Source organism: Chiroxiphia lanceolata, chromosome 8, assembly GCF_009829145.1.
Source record: "Chiroxiphia lanceolata isolate bChiLan1 chromosome 8, bChiLan1.pri, whole genome shotgun sequence".
NCBI lineage: Eukaryota > Metazoa > Chordata > Aves > Passeriformes > Pipridae > Chiroxiphia > Chiroxiphia lanceolata.
The window spans coordinates 5,403,457-5,429,702 of NC_045644.1; positions in this window are offsets into that span (position 1 = coordinate 5,403,457).

A 26,246-nucleotide genomic window follows, 5' to 3' on the forward strand; every position below is an offset into this window, starting at 1 on the left:
ATTTTGTCTTCTCTTGAGAAAGAAAAAAAATTACATCTAAAAATATTAATTGCCTTCTATAAGTCCAGTAAGAAATGTGAGAATAATGACGGATGGCAAAACTTTGATGTTTCCCACCTGAAGACAGCTGGGTGGTCACAGACTAATTCAGCATCACAGTTACTGTCTGCTCTTTGCTCCTCAAAGATGAGTTACAGGACCATTTTGGAGGCCGTTCCATGGCAGCGTCTCTTATGGGATGTTCTCACATTCAGTTGGGGTTTATTTTTCTTCCCCTCGTCTTGCAGTGAAGAAAAGTGATCCCGAAGTGTGGTAGTTCCCTGTTCATTCAGGGATTTTGTTTGATTTAGTTTTCTTGTTTAGTTGAACTCCAGACACCAAGTAAGAAATATTGTCTTGTCATTGATGTTTTCCTTTAGATTTGTGTTGTTATAACATAAAATTATGGAAACCATGTAGCAGTTTCAGGTTAATTTGTAGTTATATTTGCTGGCTTATTTCATTGCATTATTAAAACATTTAGTACCGTATGTGTCATTAATATTCCAAAAAGTAATTAGCATATTTAATCAAAAACAATTAGGAGCAAGCATTGCTTCCCTTTTTAAGTGATAAAATATTTATGGCTGGAATAAACAAATGGAAAACCAAAAAGCACTTTGAGGTGTTGATTTCACACACACAAAACAAAACAAAACAAAAAACCTCACCCAAAAGCAAGAAGGAGAAGACGCCTTCCAGCCTCTCGAGGATGACAATTATCATGTTTCCATTTTAAAACAATCCAATTTTGCCCCAGTTTCTCCATATTGTAGTAAAATAAGATAGGAGAATTAGGAAGAAATATGGAAATCCCACCTTGGAGGCAGATTTGTGCAGATCTTCCCTGTGAGGCACCACCATGGTGGACCCTGGTTTAAGGGTCTTGGGACCCTGGACAGACATGGGAAAGCTAAAAATGTGCTTGATCCAGTCAGAGTCATACTTCAAGAAATTCCCAGTTTTAGGTGGAATGAAAGGCAAGGAACATGAAGCAATAGAAAAGGCCTCCCTCCTATCCTGATGGGATTTTAGAGGTCTGATTGGAAGAAGCCATGCACCATTGCAAACACTCTTCAACCAGAACTTCAAAATAAGATTAATTAGTTGACTTTAAGACCTTGTGGCCATTTTCTTTCATTTTTCCTTAGCCTAACAGCGTCCTTCAATCAGCTCTGTTGCCACACCAGTTGATATTCAGGGGGACATCCCACCTATCAACTTTTCCAGCTACAGCACATCCCAGATGGATGAAGTTATTTCCATGACCATTGGTGATCATTGCACTAACCCAAATATTATCAGGTTAGTTTTAAAAATCATGAGCAGGACAAGCTTTTTTCCAAGCGCAAGACTAAGGTATCATGGAATGGTTTGGGTTGGAAGGGACCTTAAAGATCATCTCATTCATCCCCCTGCTATGGGCAGGGACACCTTCCACTATCCCAGGTTGCTCCAAGCCCCATCCAACCTGGCCTTGGACACTTCCAGGGATGGGGCAGCCACAGCTTTTCCAGGAAACCTGTGCCAGGGCCTCACCACCTCACAGGGATGAATTTTTCTCTAATATCTAATTTAAACCTCCTCCCTTTCGTCAGGGACTTCATGTGGAGTTTGCTGGTTGCTCTATTCTTTTATATTAAAGAAGAAAAAAATCAGCAATGACAGACAAATCCTTTGTTTTCTGCTTTTCAGAGAAATAGGTTGTTAACAGTGAATTGAAAATAAACCAAAAGCCCAGCCTGGCCAGGCTGGATCAGGATGGAAGGAGCTGGAAAGCGGCTCCCACCCAGGTTTATAAATAGGTTGTGTTTCTCATCCTGAAACATTGCTCCACTTTGCCTGTTCTGCTGTAAATTAGCACGTTCCTCTTTAACCAGAGTCAAAAGAAACAAAATACATATGTAACACTGCTGCCTCGAACACGTGAGGGGAGGGAAAAAAAGCAACAACTTATGAAATGCGGAAAACATTTGTTCAAGTCTCCAAGGAAAATGAAGTCAAACCAAACAAGCATATAATATAGATGTACGCCTCATGGGCAAAGTTACCTCTAAGCCCATATGTTTTAACAAATTAAGAGGTAAATAATTTGCTGAAGGTACAGTTCAGCCACGTCAGAACACCTCTGGAAATGAGATATCTCTGCCTTTCAAGTGGTGCTTCTCATCAAAAGGTTTATTTCTCTACCTTTTAGAAGGATAACACACCTTGTTTTGTCTCAAGAAATACTCCTGTAAGTAACTATTAACCCTTCAGGGCCTCTGCAAATGATGTGGTCATTTGAAGTCTAGCCTGCTTTGCTGCTCTCGTGTCTGCCAGCAGCTGAGAGAGATTGATAAAATTCAGGTTTTCAATAGGGTAAAGCCACGAGGGACTTCCTAGGGAATGAAAAGAGACACAGAAAGGTTACTACATGTATCCAAGAGTCTGGTACATAATTCTACCGTTAAAACTTTAATTTATGAAAAAAATGCTTGTGCGGTCCCCAAATGGTTAAATTCCACTCGAACTTTTCATTTTAGTTAGTCATGAATATATCTAACATACAGAGGCCATCAGCATCTCGCCACCAGAGACTATAAAGTCTACTTACATAGGGTTCCTGGGATTTTTCATGTTCTTATGGAAAATATCTCTGAAATCCCCGAGCTGAAAATTTTGATCTCATTTGTGGATGTGAGTGATGCTGAGAAAGGGTTGAAGAGTGAAGAGAACACTTTTCTCGCATAATTTCATTTGTCAGGAGAATCTTGCCGCTGACATTGGAAGAGTGATTTAATTGATTTTAATCATACACCTGAGATTGGGAAATTGAGCCCTCTGTCCTGAAAAATAATTCTAGGCTTCCATGAGAATGTCTAATTTGCAGCTAATAGTTTTTTTTTTTTTTTTCTTGAAGTTTTGTTATGAAGTTTAGAAAATACAGATCAAAGGCTCCTGCGAAGAGCTGCTCGTCGCAGCCGGAGTCGGCAGCAAATCGGGGCTGTTGTGTTTCCATTTTCCAGGGGTATTAAAATGCCCATCTGCCTGGAGTGTAACGAGGTGCTGCCGTGGTTTTGGACAGGCAGGAGAACAAAAGCCCTGACTAAAGAGCACATTATGCCTTCAGAGAACAGAGACTTTTATATGCTGAGTACAGCGTGGAAGACTTGGAGAGCTGTAGTACCTCACTCCTGTTCATGTTTAATCCCTGAATTTTGTCTGTCATTGGGTGTAGTGTTTATAAATTGCTCATATATGCCAAGGAGAGCCTCATTGTGTGCTCAGCATGCTGCAATGATTTATTCTAAATAAATAATTCCTTATTTTTTATCTATCAGTTCAAAATAAACAGCATTATTCAATTACAGATATTAATACTGAACACAAAAACAAAGCCAAATAACTTTTTGGATTATGAAGAATCAGTACGTCTTATATTTTTTTCACAGTAAAATCTCCATGATTTTTATTACCTCTATCAGCTGTTATTCAGAAGGGAATTACAGGCAGCAAGAAGTTTCCCTTTTCCCAGCGCTTGAACATGGAGGAAATACTATATTATAATACAATACTTATATTTTCTTCTGTAGAAGTTATTTGGGATGTAAAACTAGATAGTCCCAATATTTTCTTTTCTGTAACAATCCTGAAAATTTCCATGTTGGATTTGTGCTCAGGGAATTTTATATTCCAAAACTGTACTGACAATACTGTTAAATAACCATTCATTTTTTAGTGCTCCCTCTTGTATGGAAACTAGAAAAAAATGGCATTATTGATTTCACGGCCACTCCAAGGAGGTGGGAGCCTGCAGGGGTAACTGGCATAAGAAGTTTTGATGCAGAGATGGGTTTAATTTAGAGTGTTTCAGGGCTGAGCCAAGGCAAATGCCACTTTTCAGTTTGGCACTAAGGACTCAAAAGGCTCTGATCTGCTTTTATCAGATACTGTTTTTATAAGATACTAATAAGTTGAAATCTCCTTTTTCTGCTGAGGAATCAAAATTGTTGAGGCAAGTTTGCACCTAGTGATTGGAAGAATTCAGACTTTTGTTTTCTAGATTAATGATGTTGTGTGTAAACTCTAAAGCCTTTGAGAATTTCCCATCTTTCTCACTTTTTTGGCAGGGAAGTCACTAATGAAGGAGACACCATAAGGAGCTCATAAGCTCCTGATTAGTGTCATTTCTGCAACAGCAAAAATATTTATAGTGAAGGCCCTGCACAAACACAAATATCAGCTCCTGGTGAGACAGTTTACATTTTGTCACAGCTCCCAAAGCACAGGGAGCTTTTGCCCACACTAGTGAGGATTTGGGCTATCCCTGTCAGCTTGGACAAATTTGGATATGTCCTGCTGATGCACATTTAGCAAAGGTGCTGCTGCTCTACGGAGCTTTGGACTCCTCTGTAGAGGGTTTCTTGCTTCTACAGGTGCCTGGAAACAGAGAATAAGTCACCAAAACTGTTTGATGGAGGGAAAGTTTTCATGCTGGGACAAAAGAAAGCAAACCAGAACCCACCATTCACAAATGTTGCTTTGGGTGCTATGGATGGGCACAGATCCATGGAAGTCAAGACAAGTGGGAAAATGTGTCCTGGCTGAAAATCCACTCTGGGCATGAGTTACTAAGAGAAATCACTCCAGAGGAGCTGTGAATCCAAGTGGTAGGTCCAGCACAATAACTCCATCCTTCTCTTCTGCATTGAACAGGATACAAGCCATTATCCTGCTATCCTGGCAAATTCAGTCTGGGAGAGGACGGAGCGATGAAGACCAGCCAAATCTCCATCTCATGAGTTATTTTAATCATGTGCAGCACGTGAATATTTCCAACCAGGGAATATATTTAGCAAGGAGGCCCCAAATGCTTGTTTAATAATTAGTTAATGTTTGTAAAGCAGTCTGATGGTGACCAGAGCTGTGCAAGGGTTATTATTATATAAAATGCTATGGCTCGTTGTCCTCCTCTAGCTGATGCAATCACAACAATCCTGATGACACCTGTTAATTTTGCTGACTCTTTTATCATTGCCCTCCATCGGTGATTAAGTGTCATTTGTCTTATAATTTTAATGTTATCTTTAACACACATAATAAAGTTTACATAATTATAGCCTATTAATATAATTTGCATGCATGTTACTGGCAAGGCGAAGGAAATGTTTCATCACCCACCGTGTAATTTGGCTTATTTAACCATTTCCTTTTAATTTTCATCAATAGATCAGTGTGCCTTCTTAAATGGAGATAACCTCAATAAATTCTCTCTTCAAGATTCTTATCTGTATTAAGTCTCTAAAGGTCTTGGTAGCAGGACTATGAAGAGCTGAAGGGGGAATGTTGCTGAATGTCTGCTACGAGAAGTTTTAAAAATTCACATTTTCTTCAGACAAGCAAGTGGGTCTTCCTAATGAAACCTGGGAACAAGGTGCTCTCACAGAACCTTTGAAAGTGTGTGTGCACTGTACTTCATAGCTGAGCTGTAACAAGACTTTAAATGAGTAAACAGTGTTTAGATTGAACATGAAAAGAGTCGGCATGAAAAGACAGGTTCAAAATATTACATGATGCTTTGCAAAAGTGTAAATGTGCCTGCCTTTATTTTTTTTTTTTCCCTCTTGGTAAATGGCAAACGTTTACAACCCAACTAAAACAGTACCAAGAGAAATCCTGTGTTTGCTCTTTGGAAGATATTCAATAAATTATAGTGAGCTGCAAATGTCACTGGATTGGGAACTGTAAGAGCTTTACCTTTAAGTCTTTAAGTAAAGACTTGCAGCTGGTGCAGTGGCTTGGTAATCCCTAATGATAAGCTGCTTTTAATGTGGGGGTGAGGCAGTTTTCACACAGATATTACTGCATTAACCTTACTCTAGGTACAGTGCAGGTGTGCACAATATTGTGCTTTGCAGCCTTCCCTACTTTATTCTTCCTGAGTATCCGACGCCTGCTTTAACAGATCCTCTTATACCATGGTGAAAAGATTGCAGTTCAAGCCTATTATCAACAAAAACCTGCCAAAAGGGCTACATTGTCAGACTTTATGATGGTACTAACTATTCTGTTGTTCTCTGGAGACCAAACTTAGACCATTAAATTCACTTCATTTGTGATTTCAGTGACCTGGGCTGCAGACATAGGTCTTTTGATGTAAAATGCTAGTGCAGGAATCAATGGTACCATCTAGTGCTCCTTAAAGTATATCATAAAAGCATAATGGTACTCTTCCAAACAAAAGGTGACACTACTCTTGTATAATACAATTATATGGGGATGATGTTTTCAGCAGAGTTTATTTGATATTATGATGTGCAAAGACTTTACACATTGAAATAAACTGCGTAGCTGAGTTCACTCCATTATTTTCAATAGACTGACTATATTGTCTGCACTGGAATATAGATAATTTTCATACAGTGGGGAGCTATTTTCATATCCTCTCCATGAAATAGATGAGATTATAAACAGGCTAGGATTACTCAAAAACCAACACAAGCCATGTCTACAGACCCATTTAAGACAAAGGCTGCCTCTGAAATGGTCTCCTTTGATCGGGAGGCTCCCAGGACTTGCTCCGTTTATTTGACAGATGACAGCTATTTATAGTAAATGTGTAGCATTTTTGAAAATTAAAATTTTACTAGTGGAATTTAAGGGTTATTTTCCACTCGAGGGACTAACATTTCTGTGGGAAGGACCTTTTTTTTTTTCTCCAGGCACCATCCTCAGTGTTAAACCTATTTGTAAACAAACCCATTGCGATAGCTCGTCCTCAAACACTGAACAGGTTTATAATTAATGAAATTGCTGCAACAAAATAAATGGAGAATTACTACTGCTGTTGGAATGTTTGTGTTGCTGCACAAGTGAGGAGACATCATGCTGCTGTAGACTTGACACTGGGAGCTTTTTGCAGCAAATCAGGGTTGAAAATAAAGCCCAAGGCAATGCAAATTGTGGTGTTTTCCTTTGCCAGAGGTTCACAACCAAACCAAAACAACAAATCTCAGGATTATCTGCAAAATCACAGACCTGGGTGTTCCACAACACCACCCCCCACCCACACCCCGGCTTCCTTTTGAACCATTTTCCCACTTCAGATGTGGGAGGGACATTGAAGGGACCAGCTCTGATGTGGGATGAGGGTGATGTGGTGTCTGATCATGTCTTTTGTGCCCTGGGCAGTAACTGGGATACTCATAGGCATACACAGAAGATTTCTGCCTGCCCCAGGAGGACACGAAAGGGGGGGCCATGGATGATGTCAGGGTCAAGATACACCAGAAAAATACAGAATCATGGCAAGCGGATGGGGGTGGGAAGAGTGGAGGTGTGTGCTGAAGATCAGTGATCAGGGACCCTGCCACCACTGTTGGCATCACATTGCTCAGTGTAGTCATCTGCTTTGGAGATGTAGTTCCTTCCTGCTGCTCTGTGGCTCTGGGCTGGGATCTTGCCCAAAGGTCTGGCATGCTTTTCCATTTTTCCAAAGTAATAATAACAGAAATATATCTTTAAAACCTGAAACTCGCAATATGAAAGTATGAAAGGTCTTAAACTAAATAAGCATCTTTAAAATTCCCTGATGAAGACACAAATTTTGCTGCATGCAGGGACAAGGAAGGGAATGAACACGCTCCTCCAGCAGACACCAAGGGCAAAATCCAGAGCCACAAGATCTGTGTGTACATCCAAGCATCTTGTCTCCTAAAATATTGTTACCTAAAGCTTGTGAGGATCAAGAGGGAAATTGTTCTGAATTAAATGCTTCAAGGGCCACTTGTTGGAGATTTTATTCAAGAGATCATCAGTGGTGACTTGCTTGCCTGCTTGCTCTCCCAGTCTTGGAGTTACTGCTCCCCAGGGGTTGGGCCCCCTCCACCACCGGGGCTGAGGGATTTTCTCCGTTGGCAGGTATTCCAGTCTCTACTTTTTGTTCCTGATTTCTTACTTAAACACCAAGTTACAAAAAGGCACCCACTTTGGAGAAGAAAGGGACCAAGTGCTACTGTGATTAACCACTGAAATGCATCTGTGGTCACTTCCTCTGCTCCCTAATAGCTGATCTTGGCTTTACTTCCACACTGAAGCTGCAGCTGCATCATGAGCTTCACATCTCCCGTGTAGTCACTCAGTGCTAGTGCTCTTCTCCCTCTCCTTGACTTGTTGGTATGGCTTATCATGGGGGATACAGCCTGGAGTGGGTTAGAGGGGAGAAGAATCCCCAAGAAAAGACATTTCTTATAGGGAAAAGGAGAGATCCTGCCCTTTTCCCAACAGCTTTTTCTCTTTTTGCTCAGAGAAAACTGTTGCTGGAGTAAAAAGTTTCTCCTTACACCCGTTAACACATTTTTGACCTTTCTAATTCTAAATTCCAAGATTTCCTCTCCTTTCCCCTCCTTGCAGAGCTTTGGGGAGGACAAAAGCAGTAGGACATAAATGTGAGATGCAGCAGAAGGCAAGAGTCCTTGCCTGACCAAGGGGAAGGGTGGCCACGAGCAGTGGCGACCTTTGGGGTGGGCGCATGCAAACACAGAAGAGAGGAGATTAAAACAAGAGCAACTTCATACTAATTGTGTAACTTCATTATACAGGCCCTTGCCTTCTGCTGGTATTGCCTCACGCTGTGTTGAGAGGACAGAGGGCCTGGGGAAGCAAATAGGTCATTCCACAGGGTGCTAATGCTGCAGCCAAGGCTGAGCCCCAGTAGCCTGAGTGTGACCATTAGTGCAGGTTTCCTTATGAATGGGTTTAATTAGTTCTATCAGGGAGAGCTGGGAACCCAAAGGGCAGGAGCTTCGCTTCTTGGGTGTTTGCTGTTTCTTTTTTTAATGTCTACTCTTGATGAACTAAAGTCTTGTAGTTGGACAAATGTTCTTAATTAAGCAGAGGCAGGAGCAGATATTCCATGGATATCAGGAGTTACCTCAAACATGACATTTGAAGGACACTGGATTGGAAAAAGCAATTTTTCCTGCTAACCAGTGTTCAATCCTGCCTTTTTTTTTTTTTTTTTAATTCTAATTCTGCTTTCTAGGATTTCTCTGAAAAAACCTGAAAGTTATTTAAAAAAAAAGTAAAGTAAGAGTGTTTCCACTATCTCATTTTTTTGCTGGTCACCCAATGGGAGAAAGAAGCAGGAAATTTTTCATCTCAAAAGTCAAGTATTTTTAAATGGAGAGTACAAAACAAATCTTAAAATCCTGAACTCTGATCTGTGTCTTTTTCCACTTGATATTTCTTTGTAATTAATACAAAAGCTTTTTGGAACCTGATACCCAAAGCTTACCATGTCTCAGAAACACTGAATTACTGGAACAAATAGATTGTAAATTTTTTATGTATAAACTGGCTGCATTTTTTCCCCTTTGTTTCACGCACCAATTTATTTCATGATAGAAAAAGATTCTCTCCAAAGGTAAAATTTTAATAATTTTAGTAAGAAACTCCATCTGTTTAGGCAAGTAAGCGGGTTTGTTTACCACTTACCTCACTAATTTGGGACAAAAAACCCCCAATCTGACCCAATATCCTGCAGAACCTGAAAAATAAAAACTTGAGCATCATGGGTACTTAAATGCAAAGGTTTATTTTCCAGTGCTGTTAACAGAGCTGTGGGGGAGCTGTGGGACTTGCTGGAGACCAGTTTGACCCTCTAGCTGCACTTGGCTCTGTGCCTCCCTCCTCCTTCACCCCTGGACCAGAAGAGCAGCCAGCTCCAGGCTCCATCCCAGGCAGGTAGAGCCCCCTGCACACAGAGCACGGGGTGATTGTGCTCCCCACACCTGGATACCTGTTGAGACGACAAAACCAGGTGATGTCAGCTGAGCCTGGTAACAAAAATCCCTCAGAATTGCTCTCAGTTTGAACGCCCGTGTTCATCCTTTTGGGAAAGTTTATGCTTTAGGCAGAGCTTTTCTACAAGCTTTTACACCACACGTGTATACATTATACCTCCAAATTGCCTCCAAGCTGACAGTCTTTCGGGTGCATTAACTACTTTACTACCAAAGGGGCAGCCGGATTAATATATATTTTTAAACCGCCGGAGCGAGATATTTCAGTACAGGCTTTTCTGCAAATCTTTGACTTGGTGTTCAAATCTGCAAACGAGCCCATCAGCAACAGCTCGAGTCCATCAAAACACCTCAGTGCCTTGATTGATAAATACAACGTGTTTACACTGTGACTCCTGCACATTATTTTCTGTCAGCGCTAATTTATCTGAAAGTCTTAACCCGGGCGTTAGAAATTCAGGAGCATTTTATAATGAGGGCTGTGGAAATAAATCACTCCCTGCGAAGAATATTCAAAGAAGTCAGTAAAGTCTTTCTCCATACGAGAAGCTGTGACACACAGACAGACAGACACATTAACCTCCTGGAAATCCGTAGAATCTAAGCCTTTTAAGTGTTGCCTCCTGCAATTCTTCCATGAAAAGAGGCGTAGAGCATTAAAGCTCTCTAGCACAAGTGGCTTTAATTTTGAAAGCCTCCACAGTAGACAGAGAAAGGTGGGGAAGAAGGAGGAGAACACACAGCCAGCCTGTATGTATTTATATTATTAGGCTGAGATTATTATTATTTTTACTGCAGGTTTCCCTTCTGTTTGCAAGTGAGGTAGGTTTTGTCTCCAGCCTTTCCCTGGACCTCAGCGGAACGCGGGGCTCTATTAAGCCGCCGTTCAATAGTTTGGTGATATTCAGACAATATTGAAACATTCCCAAATGAACTTTGCAGGGAGACATTTTCATTCGCTGCCTCCCTCCTCATGCATATTAACAAATGGTATGCAAGGCCTCATTTAATTCACTGATTTTACATTCGGATCACTTTCTCTTTTACAGCTATTTTTACCGGGCTTCATTAATCTTTGTTGAATACAATGGCATACATCTTTAATGCGGCCGCTGTCAAGTCATATTTCAGTAAGAGCTGCAAACTGAATGACAGCAAGCAATATTAATAAATTTAACATAGACTATATCAATTTTTAACAGAATGAATGTGGAAAGCTAAATGTATTATTTTTCGTTTAAATCATAGGGTTTATCACCGGTTAAGTAGCAGCGATTTCGGGAAACTTGTGACGTGCCGTACAAATAGATTTACATCTCATTAATAAGTAAATTAGGCAAATGCCTTTCAAGTTCAGACAAGTACATAAGTGTAATCTCCATATTAAAGGAGTAGTCTTTGATAAACCACTGAGGAATTGCAGCAGCCAACTATGTGACATGTTGCCAGTGCCTGAACTCTTCCACATTCCCACCTTTAATTACACTGGTTCATTACTAAAGAGATAAGTGTCTCTCCAGTTAAGATTCTATAAATGAGCAGCATGCGGGATCCTCCCAAATCATTTTTGCAGAAACCATGAAAAGGTGGTAACAGTTATGAAAAAACGAATTATCACCTGCTCTCTTTCTTCCTTCCCTCTAATAACATTAAAATATTAAGATGAATTCCTTTTAAATCTCAGAAAGAAATTGTCCATTAAGAGATGCTACTTTGTTTAAGAAAGAAAGAAGCATTGGGAAAAAAAAAAAAAAAGAAAAAGGAGAAAAAAAAAAGAAAAAAGAAAACTCTTCTGAATTTTTTTTAATTTCCCTTCATAAATCCCAACAGAGATAATTTGCTGTAAAATTTAAACCCAGTGAGAACTTGTCTGTCTGTGTTAAATAAAAAAGTTACGGTTGGTAGGAGACATGTTTTTGCAGTAGCTTTAGCGATTATAGGAAATTACATGCAAAGCCAGAGTTCTGATCCTAAGTTAATTTATAATTGGAAAAAACTTATTAATTAGCTATGTCATTCTAATTAAGAATTAGAGGAGTGTGCATTAGAAAGTCAGTCAATATCCAGCTGACAGAATTAAAAAAACCCAGAGAAGTCTGCAAGCTCCATAGCTCTGTCCACCGTCTCCCCTGTCATCTTTCTGCGGATTTTTCTGAACGTCTAACAGAAATTAGTCCATTAAATACAGATATCAAAGGAAATAAATTGGGAATTTTGTCATCCTGGAAAGGAAACCCCTAACCTGAGCTGGTGGAGGTGCTTTACAGGGTACCTTTTGGGCCTTTCAGAGTAAGTCTGAAATGCAGCTTGTGTGTGGAGGGCCCCATCCTCCTGCAGCCAGGGAAAGCAGCATCTGCATCCCTGTAGTGGTACCCAGCAGTTCCTGCATCCCTGCAGCTGTATCCAGCTGCACCTGCAGCTGTATCCATCAGTACCTGCATCTCTGCAATACTACCAGCAGCACCTGCATCCCTGTGTCTGTATCCATAAGTTCCTGCATCCCTGCAGCTGTATCTGTCGGTATCTGCAGCTGTATCCACCAGCACCTGCACCCCCACAGTGGTACCCAGAAATACCTGCATCCCTGTATCTGTATCCATCAGCACCTGCATCTCTGCATCTGTATCCATCAGCACCTGCATCTGTATCCATCAGCACCTGTGTTCCTGCCATGGTACCCAGCAGCACACACTTGCCAACACCCAGGCAATCGCTCTTTCTATGAAAAATCCCCCATAATATTCAGGATTTAAGACAAAGGAACTCACTCTGAGGCCCTGCCATGGTCGCAGGGGAAGAACTGCAAATTTTGCCAATACATTTATGTACAAACAGAACGTGGGGATGCCTATGTTTGCCTACACACACACATATATATATATATTTATTTCCCATCCCACCAGCCTCAGTCCTCTTGGTACATTCCCCCTTTAGGCCCTTTTTCTGAGATGATTATAACTCATTCTTTAAGAAATACCCCATGTGTAAATATTTTTTTGTTAATGTTTTTCGCTCTCCAGTGTGCTGGAATTTTAAAGAGTGCTTTAATATGAAATTAGATAGAAAGTTTTGACCTTATTGTAATTAAAATTAATATGCATGTTACTGATACAGGCTTCATAGGTTTAAAATATACTTTTGTTTAGGTAAATATTGAAAGAGAAGCAAACAGACTCTACAAAATGTGAAACACAGCCTGGATGAAAATAAAACCAGTTCTGTGTATTCAGAATTTGCAAGGCTGAGAACACAAAAGAAGAAGTAAAACTATAAAAGATGATGTTTCAGATTATTTCACCCTTCAAAAAAATAGATAAAATAAAATAATTAAAATAATCTGACTGAACCTTTCACTTTTATATGGATCTTTTTTCATCTTGTGCTTTTGCTTTAATTTAGAGAAGAGGGGGGGAAAGCTGCTCAGTGATGGAATTCACTGTGCTTATTTAAATACCAAAAGATGACCCACTCCTAATGATATAAAAAATCTTTTGCATTAGCAAATTTCTCTTCTGTATTTGTTTTGCCAGCACAACACAATATTCACTTAATATGCTACCAGTATCTTATCAAGTTAATGATCTGTTGTATGTATAGAGTAAGCTTGTTACTCATTTTAAATTAGATATGAAAGCACTACTGTATGGAAATTTGAATACTTGGGATTTTTATGAAATTATGGGACTTTCATGCTTTACCAGTCTGTAGAGAGCCTTAGTAAAACAGCAATAGTTGGCTTTGTTGATGTGACATTACACACAGATGCTGCTTATTCTGATTTAATGGATCTCAAAATCCAGTTGTTGCGTAGAACTCCTCTCCATTTTTGGGTCCTCAAGCTCAAAAAATGTAAAAGTTCCTGTATGAAGCATACTCAAGAATTTGGATTTGGAAGAAAATGTAGTTTATATGCCCCATCTCTTTGCAGACATCACTGGGTGTCCAAGTAGACCAATGCCAACTTGCACTTCCAGTCCTGAGGAGTATATTTGAATTTTGGAAAAAAACCTGGTGAATATGGATAGAGTTAAATCCTACAGCCATTTAAACTCCTTTATCAGGCCTATACCTGGTCGTGGTCCTTGCTGCACATCTTCTGAGAGCCTCCTACGCACGCACACCACACGCCGCCACCTAATTAATGGCAGTCTAGAGGCTGAAGATGTGCCATTTCTTATGGGTTCAGCAATGGCAGACAGATGCAGGAAATACGGTGTCAGGCTCCTCAGCAGAATTCTCCTTTGTGCAATTTGTTTGCTTTATCCTGCTCAAAAAGGAGAGCAGTAAATTCGACTTAGGGAAGCGCTGGCGCGTTGAGCGCTTGGAGCGGGGCTGTGCCCACTGAGCATCCGCTTCATCAACTCCACGAGCTTCACAGGTGACACTGAGCTCTGGGAAAATAGGAATAAAACATCCCTCTGGTGCCTCCAGGACCTCACACAATCCCAGGAAGATTTTGCATGTACAAGTACTGACTTTCTCATTAAGTGGTCTGGAGAAATGCAGATCCCTGGATCTTTGGTGGCAGTTTTACCACAGGGACTTGAAGAGGATTTGGGCTTACACTAGCCAAAAGCAGCAGAGCTTCCCCATCATGGCCTCTGTGCATTTCTCCAGATCATTTAGTGAGAAAGTCAGTACCTTCATATCAAAAATCCAGTCCAAATCAGCCTTGTCTTAGCTTATTCATGTTCTGGTCACCTACTTGCAGTTTGCTTGTGTCTCCGGAGTCGTTTGATTTTCCCCTTGTTTATCCTTCAGTGATGTGACCCCACATCCCTGGGAAGGCATTTTCCTCCTAGCACACCCCACTACTCTGGGTAAGGCTTTAAGCCCACTTGCTTGCTCTAGCTGAGCTATTTGGGCTGGACTTAACGAGGTGCTGCAGGAATCTCCTGCATGCCAGAAGGGATGGTTGGGAAAAAGTCAACCAAGATGTATGACAGCCTGAGTCCCAGAGGAATGGTTTCTACCTCCTTTTGGAGCACTCCAGAGAGCTGAAGTGCCACACATGATAGATTCTGCAGTGGCAGTGACATGTTTTGGCTCTCTCCACTCTGTTTTCATGTGTGGGTAAAGGGGAGTCACAGCCTGGCATCCCCCACCAGGAATGTGGAGTGATGAGCTGGTCCAGGCAGAGGGAAAGGTCTGTGAATGATCGTGTTTGCAATCATCTCAGGGAAAAAGATCCCCCTCTTCTCCTTTTTCATCATTTACAGATGCTTTATGCACAGCTCCAAAAGACTGGCTGGGGATTACTCCATCTTCTCCTCAGCCAGGCTGAAGTTTAGATGTGCAGCTATTTGAGGCAGGAAAAAATGGAAAAAACACTAGGTTGTTTTTTTTTTTTTTTGGTAAGCAACTACCAAAGAACTGGTGTAAGTTTCTGTGTTTGTTGAAGAATTTTTCTTCCTAAAATTTTGTTGTAAAGGGAGGTACAGAGTGTGTTGTAGGTGCTGAACACCCCACGTTACCTCCTGGTGCTGCAGCACCAGTGTGCTTGGATTGTCCCTCAGCAATTGCGGGAAATGGGATTCACCACCTCAAATTAATTAACCCCTTTCATTACACAGATGAATTAGACTGGCTCCAATCAATAACAGTAATGAAATGTCATTTAGTCAAAAAACAACCCTTAAGTGAAACACACTGGGGATGCTGGGCCAGGCTGCTACTGTTGGGGCACATCAAGGTGCACAACTTGTTGTGTGCCAATTTGGGAGATGCCAGAGTTGTGGCTGGGATGATGGGAACAGGCAAAGCATCCCTGGATGGACAAAGCATTCCTGGATGGGCAGAGCATCACCGGACAGGCAGAGCATTCCTGGGTGGGCAGAGCATTCCTGGGTGGACAAAGCATCACCTGATGGACAGAACGTTATGATGCCACCACCACCGAGATGATGGAAAAGAGGAAACTTTGGCTGTGCTCCCTCTTTTCAAAATGCAACTATGTAAAGGTCACAGAGGAGGAGACGAAACTCGGAGTTGTAATAAGGAAGGAGAAATAAAAAATAATGACAGAAATAAATTGTCATAAGAGGGGATACAGTTATGATTTATTGTGATATTCTACAAATTTGGAGGTGATTAAAAGCCACCTAAAATTCACATTAACAAGTCACATAAAAATGGAATTAAACTAGTGGGCATAATGTGGCAGGGTATAAAGAAAAATCATGACAGAAATAAATTGACAGAAGAATGATACTATTCAAGTTTTACTCTGTCGCGTCACACTGACAGGAGACTAGTATTTTAATTTCAGAGTTGTGGTTGAGTTTTTGGAGTTCATTAAAGGCCCACATTAAGAATCTCATAAAAGTGAGAAGAAATTAGTGACCATAATGTGGCAGAGGAAATAAAGAAACAATAATGACAGAAATAAATTGACAGAAGAATGATACACTTAATGTTTCACTCTGACACCCTCTATTAATAGGCCGCTGCAAGCTGGAGCAAATGTCATTCATATTTTAGCCAAAGTATACCACTAATTAGGCTGGCTTTCTGCACTGGAATTAAATTTGAGATCCCTCACCTTTAGAGTGGGATCATTTGAATTCGAAAGAAAAGAGCTGGTGACAGAAAAAAAAACTTTCTGCTCGGGCTCTTCTAATGAGATAAAATTCCCCCTTCTCCCCATTTCCTAGCTATAATTGCTGATTATGTTGTTACACAGGAGCGGCTCTCCGCTCTCTCCTCCCCATCATTATGATTTAGTCTGGCATATCGGGGTGCTTCAAACACGGACTGAAGTGGTTTGAGTCTAATTTAGCACTCATTTAGGCCGCAGGTACCGACGAAGGTAAACACCGCATTGTTATAATTAATTACCCCTTAGGCCTAGCCAGGCCAGCTCTGTTTCAGCTGACCCTTATAATAATAAGGCTTAGGGGCATATTGTATTTCTTTTGACAGATTAATTAGAAATTCAGCCGTGGAGGTACAAAGCAACTCTGTCATGAATATTTAAATGGACTGACACAAAAAATCATGAAAGGGCTGCTGAACTACATGACAGACAGGGGATATTAGCCAAGTGATTCTAATCAATAATCTCTTGATCTCTTACATATTAATACACTGCCTGCTGTTATTAAGCTCCATAATAAGGAAGGGGAGAGAAAGTTAGTGTAGCTCTGCTGTAGGGCTCGCCGGGCCCCCAGTGTATACACTAACTGACGGAGAAAATGCACAGAGGAGCCGAGCCTCAGCCTCTTCAATCTCATCCAATCTTAAGGAATGGCAGCTCTGAGCATCGCTGGCCGGATAATTATTGGCCCTGACAAGGTGAAGGCGTTTGCAGGCAAATGAGATGGGAAGTAGGATAAGTCCCCAGACCACCCAGCGCAGGGCACGCTCAAAACCAACCGCGCGCTCCCGCTCGGGCTTGTATTTGCTTTAGCAGGGGAAATATGGGAATCACAGCGCTTTTGAGTCATGTTGAAGGGTCAGTGACAGTCGAACACTGGGAGCTTGCTGTTACTGTTGTTAATGTTAACTTTAACACCAAGTCAACTGGATTTACCCCCAGTCCCTTTGCTCATCTCCTATAACATCAAGGCCACCGAGTGAATTAAGCAGCGTAGTAGAGCTGAATATCATCTAAATTCATTACAGCCGGTTCCTTCCGTAAATGAGGGAGGAAGCTCCATGCGTTGCTCTGGAAATGTGCAGCCTCCACAGCACCAAAGACTCTCTTTGTGCTGCACAGGCTCGAGGTTGGGTAGAGAGTGAGCGGCGGCACCGCGCCGGCATTGGATAAAGGGGGTTGGTGTGATGAGAACTGTAAGTGTTCACAGAGCTAATGTGTTCTGTTATCTCCCAAAAATGAGCCCTACAATGTGCAGAGAGAAAGGGCTCAGCTGGAAAAAGGAACTGGACCCGCTCCAGTATCTGACTAAACAACTTAAAAAAAGAGATTAAATGACAGGAGCAGCGAGTGATTATTAACATATTTAAATCGCATGCACACAATGTTCAGATGGGATTAGAGGGACGATGTTGGATTTTTAAAAAGCAATTTGACATCCAAAATATTAGATAAACCATTTTTTTTCTTTTTTCATTTCCTTTTCTGTTTTGTTCTGATTTAAAGTGAGTTGTGTGGTCAGTGCTCGCTGCGGGTGCCTTGCAGCCCTTCCCATCCACATGCTGCAGGTCCAGCAGCCTGGACAAGGTCAAGAGGTAACAATTTGGATTTCAGACCTGGATTTGTCTCATCACAGAAAACCCCACAAAGGTTGCAGGACTTGTAGTGAATTTGCCTAATTTCCATGGGACAGCTGAGCAGAGGAGACTCAGAGAACACAGGTTTGATGCCACCTGACTCCCATGGCCTTAGTGTCCTTAGCAAGTCCAGGCTTGGACTGACAGTGAAATCAGAAGCCTTTTAGCCCCTAGTAACTCATCCTGTACATCTACCCTTATTTTGTTCTATTAGGTGTCTCTGAGCTACCTAAAAGAAAAAAGCAGATTGAAGTGATAAAACAGCAGCAGCTTAAAAAGCAACCTCAAAATATCTAAGGCCCCAGTGGCAGCAGAAGAAGACTGTCAAGCTGTTACACCACTCCTGATCAGGTGGGAACCCTCCTGGAATTGGTGGCTGCCTTGGGAGCATGCCTGGGATCTCACTTGTGCTTCCCTCTTCTGCAGGTGCTGCAAAAGGGACCTAAAATATTTTCATGGGGACAGGGTTCAGGGTAGAAGGGAATCATGCCTAGCTCTCTGACCAAGCTGTGACAAGATGTTATTTCATGTTGTGATTGCACATTGAACGGCTTCCTAAACTCTGTTTCAAAAATCCTATATTTATGGGCATGCTGCCATCATACTGTGAGTAAAGCAGCCCTGTCCCTTTTACAGGTTTCATCTGCTTTGAGTGAACTCAGTAAATGTTTTGGGTTTCGCAGAAGCATCAATTTAAAGATACCTAAGCCTGAAAAGTGCCTTTATGCTTAAAAAAAACCCCCTATCCTGAATTTATCAACACTTATATTTGCAGGTCACACTTTACTTGCACTTATAAGTTTAAGCCTAACCCTTCTCATTACTTCAATGCTGCTTTCAAACCTCTAATGCATATTTAAGTGGTAGCATTAAAAAACAGTGTGTCAACTACCATTGATGTGCAATGTAGGGCACTGACCCTTTGAAGGCATTATCATGTCATTGGACCCATTAAGTGGAGCCATTTCTGTTGCTCTTAATTGGGTTGTGCAGCGTGGAGCAGTTGCAAGTGGTTACAGTTTATCCCATGAATTATAATAACAATAATATCCCTTAGTGCAGCAGAGATCTACGTGGGCACCAAGCACGTGCTCAGAGCTTGCTGAGAGCGTCACCTCCACTCAACTTGTCACCCTTCTCTTTTAAAAGTAATAGAGGTTTAATTTACAAGCTCAAAATCAGTTTCTGGGCAATACTCCGTCTATGCCTGTTAATTAAACATAAAGTCTTCTTCCAAAGCATTGTTACTGGGCTGGTTGTGCTCATGAAATAACGTGCTGTTCCCCATGAATCAATTATTTTAAGTACCTGGCCCCAAAAAAGAAACCTGATATATCCTATCTGCTCTTGGTCGGAAACTGCAACTTCTCTTTCCTTTATTTAATTTTTTTTTTCCTTTTTAAAAATTGGATGTCAGGATTCATTTGGACTAAGGCCAGGGTATTTTATGGCAAGTTTCAGCAGCTGAAAATATTTGCATCTGATTTATAAAGTTTTGGAAATCGATGTAAATGCGAGACAGAGCCTAAGGATGGTGGCACTGCCTGCCATGCTGTTACAATTAGAGGTTGGCCCACACTGAGTCCCTGGCATGGAAGTGACCTGGGCTTTGGAGCCCAGGTTGTGCTTCCAGGGGCCAAATCAAACCTCTAGGCCCTGACACTCCTGAGACACAGAGATTTCTGGATCTGCCTCAAAATTTCATAGCCAGGACCCATTTCCAATAATCACTACTGTTGTCTTTAAACATCAGGGGAAGTCATGATGGTTTATCGTTTGCAGCTGGGCATACACGGGTCCTCTTCTTGCTGGTCGGATGCTCCCAAAGAAGAGATAATTAAGAACAAGGAAAACAGACTCAGAGCAAAAGCCAAATTAAATGTCCAAATGCAAAATGAGTAGCAATTGCAATAGTACCAGTGGTGATGACAGCAACAATCATTTCTAGCCTGGCAGTTTTGTTTATAAAAATGTTAGTGAAAGGTGCAGAGCTGGAAACAAATAACTTTACCTCAGCCCTTTTATTGCAGAAACATAATAAAGTGCAAGCCAAGAAGTAAATTCATTGCGAGTCATATTAAAGGTTTTGGACCAAAGTGAAGCTGTTACAAACTACATCTGTAAAAATTGTGTAATTATTATGGGTGGGTAAAATCTGGCAAGAGTTATTTTCTTAAGTAAAGTGTAAAAGAGAACAGATGTGCTGTAACTGACACATTTCTTTTTTGCCAGTTTCCCTAATTCTGGACAAAAAGTTGCTCTCATTTATCATATTATTCAATGGATTTCAAATTAGCAAGACAACGGTGACTTTTTACACTGTCCCAGTTTTAATGCCTGAGAAAAGGAGGAGGGTGGGGAAGGCTGTCTCACAGAAAGAAAATTAATTTGTTTTATTGGGCACTGAAAAGCCAAGCCTTTTGTCAAACAGAGAAGCAAACATATATTTGGAGGGAGAGCTGGGTCACTACTTAAATGTCGGGGTCTGCTAAAATCAAAAGGTAGGAGGGGTGGGTGACAATGAAATCTAAGTAGAAAACCATAAATGTAAAGAAACACCACTATTTCTGGGCTGAAGTGGAATGAGAAAAATGGCCAAAGACAAAGATAGGCAGCCTGGGTCTGGAAGTAATTAGGGACAAGTGAAGACAACTGAATTCCATATTACTTTGGTGGATGTCTGTAAAGGCAGTTTGGGGAGGTATTTTGGTAAGGTTTACTTTTTGGAGCTTAGCAACATAAATTTGTTGTCACTGAACTATTAAATAAAATAGACACATGTTGGCAAAGCGTGCAGAGCCGAGGGATGGAACTGATTAAGGGACAGCCTATGAAATAATAGCTTAAATGGGCCCACTGCAGGATTTTAATATCCCATGACAACACTCAATTGTCAAATTCTGCTGGAGTGTCCAGGATGCTACTAAAATTAAGCCAGAAATTCCTAGATTTATTCTATTTTTTTTACAGCTAAGAACAGGAAATGCCAGTAAGCTGTGAGAATCTGAGCAAGAAACAAGAAACTGGGAAGAAAAGAGGATGGTCTAAAACTTTATGAGATTCCTGCCATTAAATCTATAACAAATGTCTTTCACCTACACACGATAAAGAGGCAATGTGGGATTTTAATTGGACTTTTGGCTTTTCTTCATTTGATTTAAACCTAGGTAGAGTTTCAAACAATAACACTGGAACACCTGGTTAACACGTTAGATGATATGTATAGTTGTAAATTGTGGTTTTAATAGATGCTCACTGGGGGATTGCAAAGGGTCCCATTGTTCGCCTTGGCAGATATTAAAAAAAGTTCATGAACTACTGGGATTTAAAACCCCCTCACATGATTTTAATATTACTCCAGTAATGTAATTTGATAATTTGACCAAACTTGTGGCCAATTTGTGGACAGAGAATCTAATGGTCACGTTATGTGATTAAAGTGCCCTGATACAGGACTAAGCAGAACGCCCGCTTTAATTTATTGCTACAGGCCGAGCTGGAGAACAGCAACAGTTACTGAAATCTGATAATCATCATATTACATGGGTGTAATCAAAGAAATGCACAGAGGAAACCTGTTGCCAAGAACAGACAGCCCACAAATACTTGGCGTGTTTCTCCACTACAAGAATGATCCCAGGTAAACCTTTTTGGCAAGGAAGGTTCTTCTTCCTTCCTAGCTCAAGAAGAAGGACTCATTAGGCTTAAAAGACATCAGTCACTTGAAATTTTAAAGCTTTTAAGAGACTTAGGTCTATTTATGCCATCAGAGTTTGCATTCTAACTTTAGTCCTCTTTCATAATCAACAGAGGGAGGGGGACTGCTCAACTGGAAGGATTAATGCAGTTATTATGGATCAGGAGAGCTCATTTGAAGGAAATCTCACAGTCATTCCCACTCACTGCACTGTGTTTCAAATTGAAGGGAGGTTCTTGAGTGTGTGAGCTTGAGATAATTCAACCTGCACCAGTATCTGGGACCCAGCCAGCTGACTTGTCCACTACTCTCCCGAAAGGATTGGGCAAATCAGGATGACATCCAACATAGGATGGCATCAAGAGATTGAGAGGACCAGCAGATGGTAAAAAAATGACAGGGATGGTGGGGTTGAGCACTGTGGTTGGTGGTGGTGCTGTGCCTCCTCTCCAGGGCCAGGTGTGGGGCTGTGGCACCATCCTGGGACAGTTCTGCTGGATGTCCTTCCCCATGGCTGAGGGTGGGAATTACCTCCAGAACAGTTCAGCCTTTGAGCTTTCCTCTGCTCCTGGTTGAAACACCAAAGTTAAAAGATTGAATTCAGACTGTCATTATTTCCCCCTCCCTTCTAGATTTGATGCTGAAGTGATCTTGGTGAGAGTCATAAATTTTCAGTCATAGTTTTTTTGGTTTGTTTTCTTTTTTTTTTTCCTGAAGTACTTTATTTTCCATGCACAGCAGTGAAGTTTTCCTTTGCTTTTCACTTGCTGGAATGTCAGTTCATGTTCCTCCAGCTCCATTTTCCTGCCCCATTCACTTTGTTCTACCTCCGCTTTAATTTGACTGGATATTTGTTTCTTAATTTGACTGGATATTTGTTTCTACACATCTTTGTTGAGTTTCTTGAGAAATTTAGAATAATAACCTCAACCCAAAAACTTTTACCACATCTCCATTTCTCTTTACACTCTTGTAACTGTACACCTTGGTTTCCTTCTCCACTCTCCCACTTAGAAATCTTTCATAGATAACAAGACCTCCCCTAGGTCCTGATTCAGCAGAGCACTTAAGCATGTGCTTAACTTTAAATACCTTTGTAAAAGCTTTTGCTGAATCAGGATCTTAGCATTTCTCCTCATCTAACTGCTGTTCTCCCATGGTTATTTTAGTATTTGCTTACAGGAAAATCTGAGCCCAGAGTCCATGGATGATGTCAGCAGATTTTTTTGCCCCATCCAGCTGAAGTATTTAGATGCACTCAGCACGTGAGTGAGGCAAAGGATGTGCAGAAGGCAACCTGATACCCACCAGGCTCTGTTCAGTGGGGTTTATCCGAAAAAAGTTTTGTAAAGTTTTGAGTCCCTCCCACCAACGGCTCGTAGCAGAGAGGATGACAAACCTTCCAGGCATCTAAAAATCTGTAGGGTTTCATCTCAGTTTCCAGTAAGTAAATTTATGTCCAAGTACCAGCTGTATTCAATCACTTGATTTTTACAAATTATTTCAAGTGTCTGAGATATATAGCTATTTTTCCCCTAATAGTTGCTAAGTACAGTTGTTTTTTAAAAAGAGTTTATTGTCCTTAATAAACTGTTGGTACATAAATGTTTAATCCCCTTTGCCAGGAGGCAGTGGGATGATGAGTCTGTAATTTATTTTAAAAGATATCATGGACCAGTGCAAATATGACTGTAATTATTCATTGCAACCACAGTCAGCTGCTGTTCAGACCAATCCTGCCAACCACTTCATTTTGAATAATTTTTAATGTCCACCACCTTTTACTTTCAAACTTCAACTGAATGAAAAGGTTTTGAGCTGCAAGTTGAGTTGCAGTTTTGGTCTTATCACTCTGGTCTACTGGAAGGTGTCCCTGCCCGGGGCAGGGGGTTGGAGTGAGATGTAAGATCTTCCAACCCAAACCATTCGGTGTTTCCATCAAAACAGGACCCTTATATTTAATACTATATTTTAGTATTCCTGCTCCACCATGCAAAGGTTTTCATAGTTTCCCACTTTGTCTGTGCTGAAGAACTCAAGGGCTCAGAGGCAACCAAGTCTAGAGAGCTTTTGGACACGACATTTGATGCTTGAGAGCAAAGCTAGTGGAGAGGGAGCTCACGTGTAGGTCTCTGTGATCACACCTCAGCAATCTGGAAAGTACAGGACAAACACAAAGGACACAAGTGATATTGGATGGATTTTTCTTTTTTTAGCCTCCAATATAAAAATTTTGTGCACATTCAGGTTAAGTAAGGGGCAACCCCAACAATTTTTTCCCCCCTGCAGTATCTTGATGAATTATAAATTATTTCTTGAAGTTTTTTCTTCTTTTCCTGTCTCAGATGGGAGAGGAAGTTGATTTTTTCTAAAAGGTCATGTCATAAAAAAACAAAAAGAGAAAAGACATCCTCTTATGGGATCTAGTATCTGTCTGGGTTGAGCAGACATTTTGGGGGAAACTGTAAAAACATATAAAAATTTTTTTGCAAGTCTCACTTTTGCTTTGATGTGTAATGTGAACTGCTCAATGGATCATGGTGGGGCTGTGAGTATTTGGGGTTCATGAAACCACTGTTATCAAAACATGGTGTAACTTTACCTCAATAATGTTACATCTCCCCCTTTCTCTGCAGTCTAAAGCTTTTTATGGACTAGAAATTATTTTCTTTATTTTTGAAAATCACGACAAGTTCAAGATTTAATTAGAAGTAAATGATAATTAATAGAAGAAGGCAATCTCTACCAAATGCTAGGGAAATTTGGGATTAGGTTGAAATGTGCTATTCAACACCATAGGAAATTGTCCTGCACTGAAATTTGAACTGAAGTTTAGAAAAATAAACACATTCCTCCTTATACACTGAAGGCTCAACACTGACTTAATGACTCCATAGGAAACAAGGGTCATCCCAAGAAATTCATAGGAGTTAGTTTGTGTTTGTGTGGATGTGAGGAAATCTGTGTGTTGGCCAGCACACTGGAGAAGATCCAAAATTGTCTCTGGTAGCTTGAGGAAGTTTCTGGGAGAAGGTTTGTCCAGAGATCTTGTGCACTAGAAACGGAGTGGAAGGATCAAAATGATTCATGTTGATGAAATGACAGAATCACAGAATATGCTGAGTTGGAAGGGACCCACAAGGATCATCCAGTCCAACCCTTAGCCCTGCACAAGACCATTTCCAAGGGTCAACCCACGTGCCTGAGAGTATCATCCAAATACTCCTTGAGCTCTGGCAGCCTTGGTGCTGTGCCCACTGCCCTGGGGAGCTTGTTCAGTGCCCAACCACCCTCTGGATGAAGAATATCCAACCTAAACCTCTCCTGACACAACTTCAGGCCATTCCCTCAGGTCCTGTCACTGGTCACCACAGAGAAAAGGTACATTTTCTGTTTATGCCAAAACAGTAGAAAGAAAAATCTGCTCTTCCAAGAGAGCCAAGCCAAACCGATCTCAAGCAGATCCAATATGACATGGTGTATCTTATTGATCACTGGGGTCCTGATGGCTGGTGTGAATCCCCTGGAGAACACCAGAAGTTGCCCAAATGTCCCTTTTCTCCAGGTTCCCCCTTGCTAACACACACACACCAAGCACACAGTGCTGGAAGACAGCAGGGTCTCTGAAGGCCCAGACTGAAATCTTTAGCAAACCCCATGTGTCTTTCATTCATTTCAATAGGAACCATCATGGGACTCGTGAGATTCCATTCATTTTTCCAAGCAGTTGTACTGAACGTGTCTGATTAAACACCACACGCCTGCGCTGCAGACGAAGTTTCCTCTTCACAGCAAACCCTGCAATTTAATACCACTCAGGCAGTGTTTAGAGAAGAGGCTTAATTGGGATATTCCTTTTCGTGGGTAATATTGGGTTATATTTTATGACTTGGGAGAAAGGACCCGCTGTGAAGTCGTGTAAACATTGTGTGTTTAGTTGCTGTACACCAGTAAATAGCGGCGGACCCGGTGATTTTAGATGTTCAATTTAAACACATATGCAGCTACCTCTCCTCCTCTAAATCAACAGTTTCCCTCCAGAGTGATGTCAATAGACTGCTGCACATGGTACTTTCTTTTTTTTAATAATATCTTCATTTTAATGTGGATATTGCCTTTTCACCTGGGAGCAGGGCTCTATTGAAATTCTAATGGGAGAGCGTATTCTTTAACATGAGAATACCGAGGGCCTGCGTAGACACGGAGCAGAATGAGAGATGGAGCATTAACTGATTTTTCTGCCTCCAGAAGAGGGGCCTATGTGGGTCAAACTCACAGGGTTTTTCCCTCCTTATTTTTCTTCAGTTTCATAGCAACAATAATTTTAAACTTTATATTCAGAGGAGGCAAAAGGAATCCAAATGCACCTGAATTACTGTACTGTACGAGGGAATTTAATTAAGAATATACACATTAGAATTTCAGTGGGAGCGCCTATTTAATGTTACTTTATTAAGCCTTCTATCAAACCCTTTTTTATGTATATCAGTTGA